This window comes from Scyliorhinus torazame, chromosome 5 (assembly GCF_047496885.1).
Source record: "Scyliorhinus torazame isolate Kashiwa2021f chromosome 5, sScyTor2.1, whole genome shotgun sequence".
Taxonomy (NCBI): Eukaryota; Metazoa; Chordata; class Chondrichthyes; order Carcharhiniformes; family Scyliorhinidae; genus Scyliorhinus; species Scyliorhinus torazame.
In genome coordinates, this window is record NC_092711.1 from 24779115 (window position 1) to 24792261 (window position 13147).

Sequence of the window (13147 nt, forward strand, 5' to 3'; positions counted from 1 at the left end):
GCACACCCTGGACACACAGAGACGAGAATGTTGACCAGGAGCTGCTGGGGTTATACAGAGCACACCCTGGGCACAAACAGAGATGGGAATGTGACCAGGAGCTGCAGGGGTTATACAGTGCACACCCTGGCCACACAGAGATGGGAATGTTGACCAGGAGTTGCAGGGGTTATACAGAGCACACCCTGGCCACACACACAGATGGGAATGTTGACCAGGAGCTGCAGGAGTTATACAGAGCACACCCTGGCCACACAGAGATGGGAATGTTGACCAGGAGCTGCAGGGGTTATACAGAGCACACCCTGGCCACACACAGATGGGAATGTTGACCAGGAGATGCAGGGGTTTTACAGAGCACATCCTGGCCACACACAGAGATGGGAATGTTAACCAGGAGCTGCAGGGGTTATACAGAGCACCCCCTGGCCACACAGAGATGGGAATGTTGACCAGGAGCTGCAGGAGTTATACAGAGCACACCCTGACCACACACAGAGATGGGAATGTTGACCAGGAGCTGCAGGGGTTATACAGAGCACAACCTGACCACACACAGAGATGGGAATGTTGACCAGGAGCCGCAGGAGTTATACAGAGCACATCCTGGCCACACAGAGATGGGAATGTTGACCAGGAGCTGCAGGAGTTATACAGAGCACACCCTGACCACACACAGAGATGGGAATGTTGACCAGGAGCTGCAGGAGTATACAGAGCACATCCTGGCCACACAGAGATGGGAATGTTGACCAGGAGCTGCAGGAGTTATACAGAGCACACCCTGGCCACACACAGAGATGGGACTGTTGACCAGGAGCTGCTGGGGTTATACAGTGCACATCCTGGCCACAGAGAGTTGGGAATGTTGACCAGGATCTGCAGGGGTTATACAGAGCGCACTCTGGCCACACAGAGATGGGAATATTGACCAGGAGCTGCTGGGGTTAAACAGAGCACACTCTGGCCACACAGAGATGGGAATGTTGACCAGGAGCTGCTGGGGTTATACAGAGCACACCCTGGATACACTGAGATGGGAATGTTGACCAGGAGCTGCTGGGGTTATACAGAGCACACCCTCGACACACAGACATGGGAATGTCGACCAGGAGTTGCAGGAGTTATACTGAGCACACCCTGGTCACACAGAGATGGGAATGTTGACCAGGAGCTGCGGGGGTTATACAGAGCACACCCTGGCCACAGAGAGATGAGAATGTTGACCAGGAGCTGCAGGTGTTATACAGTGCACACACTGGCCACACAGAGATGGGAATGTTGACCAGGAGCTTCTGGGGTTACACATTGCACACCCTGGACACACAGAGAAGGACATGTTGACCAGGAGCTGCAGGAGTTATACAGAGCACACCCTGGCCACACAGAGATGGGAATGTTGACCAGGAGCTGGGGTTATACAGAGCACATCGTGGCCACACACAGAGATGGAAATGTTAACCAGGAACTGCATGGGTAATACAGAGCACACCCTGGCCACACAGAGATGGGCATGTTGACCAGGAGCTGCAGGAATATACAGAGCAGATCCTGGCCACACACAGAGATGGGAATGTTAACCAGGAGCTGCAGGGGTTATGCAGAGCACACCTTGGCCACACAGAGATGGGAATGTTGACCAGGAGCTGCTGGGGTTATACAGGGCACACCCTGGCCACACAGAGATGGGAATGTTGACCAGGAGCTGCAGGGGTTATACAGAGCACACCTTGGCCACACAGAGATGGGAATGTTGACCAGGAGCTGCAGGAGTTATACAGAGCACACCCTGGCCACACAGAGATGGGAATGTTTACCAGGAGCTGCAGGGGTTATACAGAGCACACCCTGGCCACACAGAGATGGGAATGTTGACCATGAGCTACAGGGGTTATACAGAGCAAACCCTGGCCACACAGAGATGGGAATGTTGACCAGGAGCTGCAGGAGTTATACAGAGCACACCCTGCCCACACACAGAGATGGGAATGTTAACCAGGAGCTGCAGGAGTTATACAGAGCACACCCTGCCCACACACAGAAATGGGAATGTTGACCAGTAGCTGCAGGGGTTATACAGAGCACAACCTGGCCACACAGAGATGGGAATGTTGACCAGGAGCTGCAGGCGTTATACAGAGCATACCCTGGGAACACACAGCTGGGAATGTTGACCAGGAGCTGCAGGGGTTATACAGAGCACACCCTGGCCACACAGAGATGGGAATGTTGACCATGAGCTGCAGGGGTTATACCGTGCACACCCTGGCCACAAAGAGATGGGAATGTTGACCAGGAGCTGCAGGGGTTATACAGAGCACACCCTGGCCACACAGAGATGGGAATGTTGACCAGGAGCTGCAGGAGTTATACAGAGCACCCCCTGACCACACACTGAGATGGGAATTTTGACCAGGAGCTGCAGGAGTTATACAGAGCACACAATGGCCACACACAGAGATGGGAATGTCGACCAGGAGCTACTGGGTTTATACAGAGCACACCCTGGCCACACAGAGATGGGAATGTTCACCAGGAGCTGCAGGGGTTATACAGAGCACATCCTGGCCACACAGAGATGGGAATGTTGACCAGGAGCTGCAGGGGTGATACAGAGCACACCCTGACCACACACAGAGATGGGAATGTTGACCAGGAGCTGCAGGAGTATACAGAGCACATCTTGGCCACACAGAGATGGGAATGTTGAGCAGGAGCTGCAGGAGTATACAGAGCACATCCTGGCCACACACAGAGATGCGAATGTTGACCAGGAGCTGCTGGAGTTATACAGAGCACACCCTGGCCACACACAGAGATGCGAATGTTGACCAGGAGCTGCTGGGGTTATACAGAGCACACCCTGGCCACACAGAGATGGGAATGCTCACCAGGAGCTGCAGTAGTTCTACAGAACACACCCTGGCCACACACAGAGATGCGAATGTTGACCAGGAGCTGCTGGGGTGATACAGAGCACACCCTGGCCACACACAGATGGGAATGTTGACCAGGAGCTGCAGGGATTATACAGAGCATACCCTGCGCACACACAGATGGGAATGTTGACCAGGAGCTGCAGGGGTTATACAGAGCACACCCTGGCCACCCAGAGATGGGAATGTTGACCAGGAGCTGCAGGGGTTATACAGAGCACGCCCTGGCCACACAGAGATGGGAATGTTGACCAGGAGCTGCAGGGGTTATACAGAGCACACCCTGGCCACACACAGATGGGAATGTTGACCAGGAGCTGCAGGGGTTTTACAGAGCACATCCTGGCCACACACAGAGATGGGAATGTTAACCAGGAGCTGCAGGGGTTATACAGAGCACACCCTGGCCACACAGAGATGGGAATGTTGACCAGGAGCTGCAGGAGTTATACAGAGCACACCCTGGCCACACACAGATGGGGATGTTGACCAGGAGCTGCAGGGGTTTTACAGAGCACATCCTGGCCACACACAGAGATGGGAATGTTAACCAGAAGCTGCAGGGGTTATACAGAGCACACCCTGGCCACACAGAGATGGGAATGTTGACCAGGAGCTGCAGGAGTTATACAGAGCACACCCTGACCACACACAGAGATGGGAATGTTGACCAGGAGCTGCAGGGGTTATACAGAGCACAACCTGACCACACACAGAGATGGCAATGTTGACCAGGAGCCGCAGGAGTATACAGAGCACATCCTGGCCACACAGAGATGGGAATGTTGACCAGGAGCTGCAGGGGTTATACAGAGCACACCCTGGACACACACAGAGATGGGAATGTTGACCAGGAGCTGCAGGGGTTATACAGAGCACACCCTGGCCACACACAGATGGGAATGTTGACCAGGAGCTGCAGGGATTATACAGAGCATACCCTGCGCACACACAGATGGGAATGTTGACCAGGAGCTGCAGGGGTTATACAGAGCACACCCTGGCCACCCAGAGATGGGAATGTTGACCAGGCGCTGCAGGGGTTATACAGAGCACGCCCTGGCCACACAGATATGGGAATGTTGACCAGGAGCTGCTGGGGTTATACAGAGCACACCCTCGACATACAGACATGGGAATGTCGACCAGGAGCTGCAGGAGTTATACTGAGCACACCCTGGCCACAAAGAGATGGGAATGTTGTCCGGAGCTGCAGGAGTTATACAGAGCACACACTGGCCACACAGAGATGGGAATGTTGACCAGGAGCTGCAGGAGTTATGCAGAGCACACCCTGACCACACACAGAGATGGGAATGTTGACCAGGAGCTGCAGGGGTTATACAGAGCGCAACCTGACCACACACATAGATGGGAATGTTGACCAGGAGCTGCAGGAGTTATACAGAGCACACCCTGGCCACACAGAGATGGGAATGTTGACCAGGAGCTGCAGGGGTTATACAGAGCACACCCTGGCCACACAGAGATGGGAATGTTGACCAGGAGCTGCAGGGGGTATACAGAGCACACCCTGGGCACACAGAGATGGGAATGTTGACCAGGAGCTGCAGGGGTTATACAGAGCACACCCTGGCCACACACAGATGGGAATGTTGACCAGGAGCTGCAGGGGTTATACAGAGCGCAACCTGACCACACACAGAGATGGGAATGTTGACCAGGAGCTGCAGGAGTTATACAGAGCACACCCTGGCCACACAGAGATGGGAATGTTAACCAGGAGCTGCAGGGGTTATACAGAGCACATCCTGGCCACACACAGAGATGGGAATGTTGACCAGGAGCTGCTGGGGTTATACAGTGCACATCCTGGCCACAGAGAGATGGGAATGTTGACCAGGAGCTGCAGGGGTTATACAGAGCGCACTCTGGCCACACAGAGATTGGAATGTTGACCAGGAGCTGCAGGGGTTAAACAGAGCACACCCTGGCCACACAGAGATGGGAATGTTGACCAGGTGCTGCAGGGGTTATACAGAGCACACCCTGGATACACTGAGATGGGAATGTTGACCAGGAGCTGCTGGGGTTATACAGAGCACACCCTGGCCACACAGAGATGGGAATGTTGACCAGGAGCTGCAGGGGTTATACAGAGCACACCCTGACCACACACAGATGGGAATGTTGACCAGGAGCTGCAGGGATTATACAGAGCATACCCTGGCCACACACAGATGGGAATGTTGACCAGGAGCTGCAGGAGTTATACAGAGCACACCCTGGCCACACAGAGATGGGAATGTTGACCAGGAGCTGCAGGGGTTATACAGAGCACACCCTGGCCACACACAGATGGGAATGTTGACCAGGAGATGCAGGGGTTTTACAGAGCACATCCTGACCACACACAGAGATGGGAATGTTAGCCAGGAGCTGCAGGGGTTATACAGAGCACCCCCTGGCCACACAGAGATGGGAATGTTGACCAGGAGCTGCAGGAGTTATACAGAGCACACCCTGACCACACACAGAGATGGGAATGTTGACCAGGAGCTGCAGGGGTTATACAGAGCACAACCTGACCACACACAGAGATGGGAATGTTGACCAGGAGCCGCAGGAGTTATACAGAGCACATCCTGGCCACACAGAGATGGGAATGTTGACCAGGAGCTGCAGGAGTTATACAGAGCACACCCTGACCACACACAGAGATGGGAATGTTGACCAGGAGCTGCAGGAGTATACAGAGCACATCCTGGCCACACAGAGATGGGAATGTTGACCAGGAGCTGCAGGAGTTATACAGAGCACACCCTGGCCACACACAGAGATGGGAATGTTGACCAGGAGCTGCTGGGGTTATACAGTGCACATCCTGGCCACAGAGAGTTGGGAATGTTGACCAGGATCTGCAGGGGTTATACAGAGCGCACTCTGGCCACACAGAGATGGAAATATTGACCAGGAGCTGCTGGGGTTAAACAGAGCACACTCTGGCCACACAGAGATGGGAATGTTGACCAGGAGCTGCTGGGGTTATACAGAGCACACCCTGGATACACTGAGATGGGAATGTTGACCAGGAGCTGCTGGGGTTATACAGAGCACACCCTCGACACACAGACATGGGAATGTCGACCAGGAGTTGCAGGAGTTATACTGAGCACACCCTGGTCACACAGAGATGGGAATGTTGACCAGGAGCTGCGGGGGTTATACAGAGCACACCCTGGCCACAGAGAGATGAGAATGTTGACCAGGAGCTGCAGGTGTTATACAGTGCACACACTGGCCACACAGAGATGGGAATGTTGACCAGGAGCTTCTGGGGTTACACAGTGCACACCCTGGACACACAGAGAAGGACATGTTGACCAGGAGCTGCAGGAGTTATACAGAGCACACCCTGGCCACACAGAGATGGGAATGTTGACCAGGAGCTGGGGTTATACAGAGCACATCGTGGCCACACACAGAGATGGAAATGTTAACCAGGAACTGCATGGGTAATACAGAGCACACCCTGGCCACACAGAGATGGGCATGTTGACCAGGAGCTGCAGGAGTATACAGAGCAGATCCTGGCCACACACAGAGATGGGAATGTTAACCAGGAGCTGCAGGGGTTATGCAGAGCACACCTTGGCCACACAGAGATGGGAATGTTGACCAGCAGCTGCTGGGGTTATACAGGGCACACCCTGGCCACACAGAGATGGGAATGTTGACCAGGAGCTGCAGGGGTTATACAGAGCACACCTTGGCCACACAGAGATGGGAATGTTGACCAGGAGCTGCAGGAATTATACAGAGCACACCCTGGCCACACAGAGATGGGAATGTTTACCAGGAGCTGCAGGGGTTATACAGAGCACACCCTGGCCACACAGAGATGGGAATGTTGACCATGAGCTACAGGGGTTATACAGAGCAAACCCTGGCCACACAGAGATGGGAATGTTGACCAGGAGCTGCAGGAGTTATACAGAGCACACCCTGCCCACACACAGAGATGGGAATGTTAACCAGGAGCTGCAGGAGTTATACAGAGCACACCCTGCCCACACACAGAAATGGGAATGTTGACCAGTAGCTGCAGGGGTTATACAGAGCACAACCTGGCCACACAGAGATGGGAATGTTGACCAGGAGCTGCAGGCGTTATACAGAGCATACCCTGGGAACACACAGCTGGGAATGTTGACCAGGAGCTGCAGGGGTTATACAGAGCACACCCTGGCCACACAGAGATGGGAATGTTGACCATGAGCTGCAGGGGTTATACCGAGCACACCCTGGCCACAAAGAGATGGGAATGTTGACCAGGAGCTGCAGGGGTTATACAGAGCACACCCTGGCCACACAGAGATGGGAATGTTGACCAGGAGCTGCAGGAGTTATACAGAGCACCCCCTGACCACACACTGAGATGGGAATTTTGACCAGGAGCTGCAGGAGTTATACAGAGCACACCCTGGCCACACACAGAGATGGGAATGTCGACCAGGAGCTACTGGGTTTATACAGAGCACACCCTGGCCACACAGAGATGGGAATATTCACCAGGAGCTGCAGGGGTTATACAGAGCACATCCTGGCCACACAGAGATGGGAATGTTGACCAGGAGCTGCAGGGGTGATACAGAGCACACCCTGACCACACACAGAGATGGGAATGTTGACCAGGAGCTGCAGGAGTATACAGAGCACATCTTGCCCACACAGAGATGGGAATGTTGAGCAGAAGCTGCAGGAGTATACAGAGCACATCCTGGCCACACACAGAGATGCGAATGTTGACCAGGAGCTGCTGGGGTTATACAGAGCACACCCTGGCCACACACAGAGATGCGAAAGTTGACCAGGAGATGCTGGGGTTATACAGAGCACACCCTGGCCACACAGAGATGGGAATGCTCACCAGGAGCTGCAGTAGTTCTACAGAACACACCCTGGCCACACACAGAGATGCGAATGTTGACCAGGAGCTGCTGGGGTGATACAGAGCACACCCTGGCCACACAGAGATGGGAATGTTGACCAGGAGCTGCAGGGATTATACAGAGCACACCCTGGCCACACAGAGATGGGAATGTTGACCAGGAGCTGCAGGGGTTATACAGAGCACACCCTGACCACACAGAGATGGGAATGTTGACCAGGAGCTGCAGAGGTTATACAGAGCACACCCTGGCCACACAGAGATGGGAATGCTCACCAGGAGCTGCAGGTGTTATACAGAGCACACACTGGCCACACAGAGATGGGAATGTTGACCAGGAGCTGCTGGGGTTACACAGAGCACACCCTGGCCACACACAGAGATGCGAATGTTGACCAGGAGCTGCTGGGGTTTTACAGTGCACACCCTGGCCACACAGAGATGGGAATGTTGACCAGGAGCTGCAGGGGTTAAACAGAGCACACCCTGGCCACACAGAGATGGGAATGTTGACCAGGAGCTGCAGGGGTTATACAGAGCACACCCTGGCCACACAGAGATGGGAATGTTGACCAGGAGCTGCAGCTGTTATACAGAGCACACCCTGGCCACACAGAGATGGGAATGTTGACCAGGAGCTGCTGGGGTTACACAGAGCACACCCTGGACACACAGAGACGAGAATGTTGACCAGGAGCTGCTGGGGTTATACAGAGCACACCCTGGGCACAAACAGAGATGGGAATGTGACCAGGAGCTGCAGGGGTTATACAGTGCACACCCTGGCCACACAGAGATGGGAATGTTGACCAGGAGTTGCAGGGGTTATACAGAGCACACCCTGGCCACACACACAGATGGGAATGTTGACCAGGAGCTGCAGGAGTTATACAGAGCACACCCTGGCCACACAGAGATGGGAATGTTGACCAGGAGCTGCAGGGGTTATACAGAGCACACCCTGGCCACACACAGATGGGAATGTTGACCAGGAGATGCAGGGGTTTTACAGAGCACATCCTGGCCACACACAGAGATGGGAATGTTAACCAGGAGCTGCAGGGGTTATACAGAGCACCCCCTGGCCACACAGAGATGGGAATGTTGACCAGGAGCTGCAGGAGTTATACAGAGCACACCCTGACCACACACAGAGATGGGAATGTTGACCAGGAGCTGCAGGGGTTATACAGAGCACAACCTGACCACACACAGAGATGGGAATGTTGACCAGGAGCCGCAGGAGTTATACAGAGCACATCCTGGCCACACAGAGATGGGAATGTTGACCAGGAGCTGCAGGAGTTATACAGAGCACACCCTGACCACACACAGAGATGGGAATGTTGACCAGGAGCTGCAGGAGTATACAGAGCACATCCTGGCCACACAGAGATGGGAATGTTGACCAGGAGCTGCAGGAGTTATACAGAGCACACCCTGGCCACACACAGAGATGGGACTGTTGACCAGGAGCTGCTGGGGTTATACAGTGCACATCCTGGCCACAGAGAGTTGGGAATGTTGACCAGGATCTGCAGGGGTTATACAGAGCGCACTCTGGCCACACAGAGATGGGAATATTGACCAGGAGCTGCTGGGGTTAAACAGAGCACACTCTGGCCACACAGAGATGGGAATGTTGACCAGGAGCTGCTGGGGTTATACAGAGCACACCCTGGATACACTGAGATGGGAATGTTGACCAGGAGCTGCTGGGGTTATACAGAGCACACCCTCGACACACAGACATGGGAATGTCGACCAGGAGTTGCAGGAGTTATACTGAGCACACCCTGGTCACACAGAGATGGGAATGTTGACCAGGAGCTGCGGGGGTTATACAGAGCACACCCTGGCCACAGAGAGATGAGAATGTTGACCAGGAGCTGCAGGTGTTATACAGTGCACACACTGGCCACACAGAGATGGGAATGTTGACCAGGAGCTTCTGGGGTTACACAGTGCACACCCTGGACACACAGAGAAGGACATGTTGACCAGGAGCTGCAGGAGTTATACAGAGCACACCCTGGCCACACAGAGATGGGAATGTTGACCAGGAGCTGGGGTTATACAGAGCACATCGTGGCCACACACAGAGATGGAAATGTTAACCAGGAACTGCATGGGTAATACAGAGCACACCCTGGCCACACAGAGATGGGCATGTTGACCAGGAGCTGCAGGAGTATACAGAGCAGATCCTGGCCACACACAGAGATGGGAATGTTAACCAGGAGCTGCAGGGGTTATGCAGAGCACACCTTGGCCACACAGAGATGGGAATGTTGACCAGGAGCTGCTGGGGTTATACAGGGCACACCCTGGCCACACAGAGATGGGAATGTTGACCAGGAGCTGCAGGGGTTATACAGAGCACACCTTGGCCACACAGAGATGGGAATGTTGACCAGGAGCTGCAGGAGTTATACAGAGCACACCCTGGCCACACAGAGATGGGAATGTTTACCAGGAGCTGCAGGGGTTATACAGAGCACACCCTGGCCACACAGAGATGGGAATGTTGACCATGAGCTACAGGGGTTATACAGAGCAAACCCTGGCCACACAGAGATGGGAATGTTGACCAGGAGCTGCAGGAGTTATACAGAGCACACCCTGCCCACACACAGAGATGGGAATGTTAACCAGGAGCTGCAGGAGTTATACAGAGCACACCCTGCCCACACACAGAAATGGGAATGTTGACCAGTAGCTGCAGGGGTTATACAGAGCACAACCTGGCCACACAGAGATGGGAATGTTGACCAGGAGCTGCAGGCGTTATACAGAGCATACCCTGGGAACACACAGCTGGGAATGTTGACCAGGAGCTGCAGGGGTTATACAGAGCACACCCTGGCCACACAGAGATGGGAATGTTGACCATGAGCTGCAGGGGTTATACCGAGCACACCCTGGCCACAAAGAGATGGGAATGTTGACCAGGAGCTGCAGGGGTTATACAGAGCACACCCTGGCCACACAGAGATGGGAATGTTGACCAGGAGCTGCAGGAGTTATACAGAGCACCCCCTGACCACACACTGAGATGGGAATTTTGACCAGGAGCTGCAGGAGTTATACAGAGCACACCCTGGCCACACACAGAGATGGGAATGTCGACCAGGAGCTACTGGGTTTATACAGAGCACACCCTGGCCACACAGAGATGGGAATATTCACCAGGAGCTGCAGGGGTTATACAGAGCACATCCTGGCCACACAGAGATGGGAATGTTGACCAGGAGCTGCAGGGGTGATACAGAGCACACCCTGACCACACACAGAGATGGGAATGTTGACCAGGAGCTGCAGGAGTATACAGAGCACATCTTGCCCACACAGAGATGGGAATGTTGAGCAGAAGCTGCAGGAGTATACAGAGCACATCCTGGCCACACACAGAGATGCGAATGTTGACCAGGAGCTGCTGGGGTTATACAGAGCACACCCTGGCCACACACAGAGATGCGAAAGTTGACCAGGAGATGCTGGGGTTATACAGAGCACACCCTGGCCACACAGAGATGGGAATGCTCACCAGGAGCTGCAGTAGTTCTACAGAACACACCCTGGCCACACACAGAGATGCGAATGTTGACCAGGAGCTGCTGGGGTGATACAGAGCACACCCTGGCCACACAGAGATGGGAATGTTGACCAGGAGCTGCAGGGATTATACAGAGCACACCCTGGCCACACAGAGATGGGAATGTTGACCAGGAGCTGCAGGGGTTATACAGAGCACACCCTGACCACACAGAGATGGGAATGTTGACCAGGAGCTGCAGAGGTTATACAGAGCACACCCTGGCCACACAGAGATGGGAATGCTCACCAGGAGCTGCAGGTGTTATACAGAGCACACACTGGCCACACAGAGATGGGAATGTTGACCAGGAGCTGCTGGGGTTACACAGAGCACACCCTGGCCACACACAGAGATGCGAATGTTGACCAGGAGCTGCTGGGGTTTTACAGTGCACACCCTGGCCACACAGAGATGGGAATGTTGACCAGGAGCTGCAGGGGTTAAACAGAGCACACCCTGGCCACACAGAGATGGGAATGTTGACCAGGAGCTGCAGGGGTTATACAGAGCACACCCTGGCCACACAGAGATGGGAATGTTGACCAGGAGCTGCAGCTGTTATACAGAGCACACCCTGGCCACACAGAGATGGGAATGTTGACCAGGAGCTGCTGGGGTTACACAGAGCACACCCTGGACACACAGAGACGAGAATGTTGACCAGGAGCTGCTGGGGTTATACAGAGCACACCCTGGGCACAAACAGAGATGGGAATGTGACCAGGAGCTGCAGGGGTTATACAGTGCACACCCTGGCCACACAGAGATGGGAATGTTGACCAGGAGTTGCAGGGGTTATACAGAGCACACCCTGGCCACACACACAGATGGGAATGTTGACCAGGAGCTGCAGGAGTTATACAGAGCACACCCTGGCCACACAGAGATGGGAATGTTGACCAGGAGCTGCAGGGGTTATACAGAGCACACCCTGGCCACACACAGATGGGAATGTTGACCAGGAGATGCAGGGGTTTTACAGAGCACATCCTGGCCACACACAGAGATGGGAATGTTAACCAGGAGCTGCAGGGGTTATACAGAGCACCCCCTGGCCACACAGAGATGGGAATGTTGACCAGGAGCTGCAGGAGTTATACAGAGCACACCCTGACCACACACAGAGATGGGAATGTTGACCAGGAGCTGCAGGGGTTATACAGAGCACAACCTGACCACACACAGAGATGGGAATGTTGACCAGGAGCCGCAGGAGTTATACAGAGCACATCCTGGCCACACAGAGATGGGAATGTTGACCAGGAGCTGCAGGAGTTATACAGAGCACACCCTGACCACACACAGAGATGGGAATGTTGACCAGGAGCTGCAGGAGTATACAGAGCACATCCTGGCCACACAGAGATGGGAATGTTGACCAGGAGCTGCAGGAGTTATACAGAGCACACCCTGGCCACACACAGAGATGGGACTGTTGACCAGGAGCTGCTGGGGTTATACAGTGCACATCCTGGCCACAGAGAGTTGGGAATGTTGACCAGGATCTGCAGGGGTTATACAGAGCGCACTCTGGCCACACAGAGATGGGAATATTGACCAGGAGCTGCTGGGGTTAAACAGAGCACACTCTGGCCACACAGAGATGGGAATGTTGACCAGGAGCTGCTGGGGTTATACAGAGCACACCCTGGATACACTGAGATGGGAATGTTGACCAGGAGCTGCTGGGGTTATACAGAG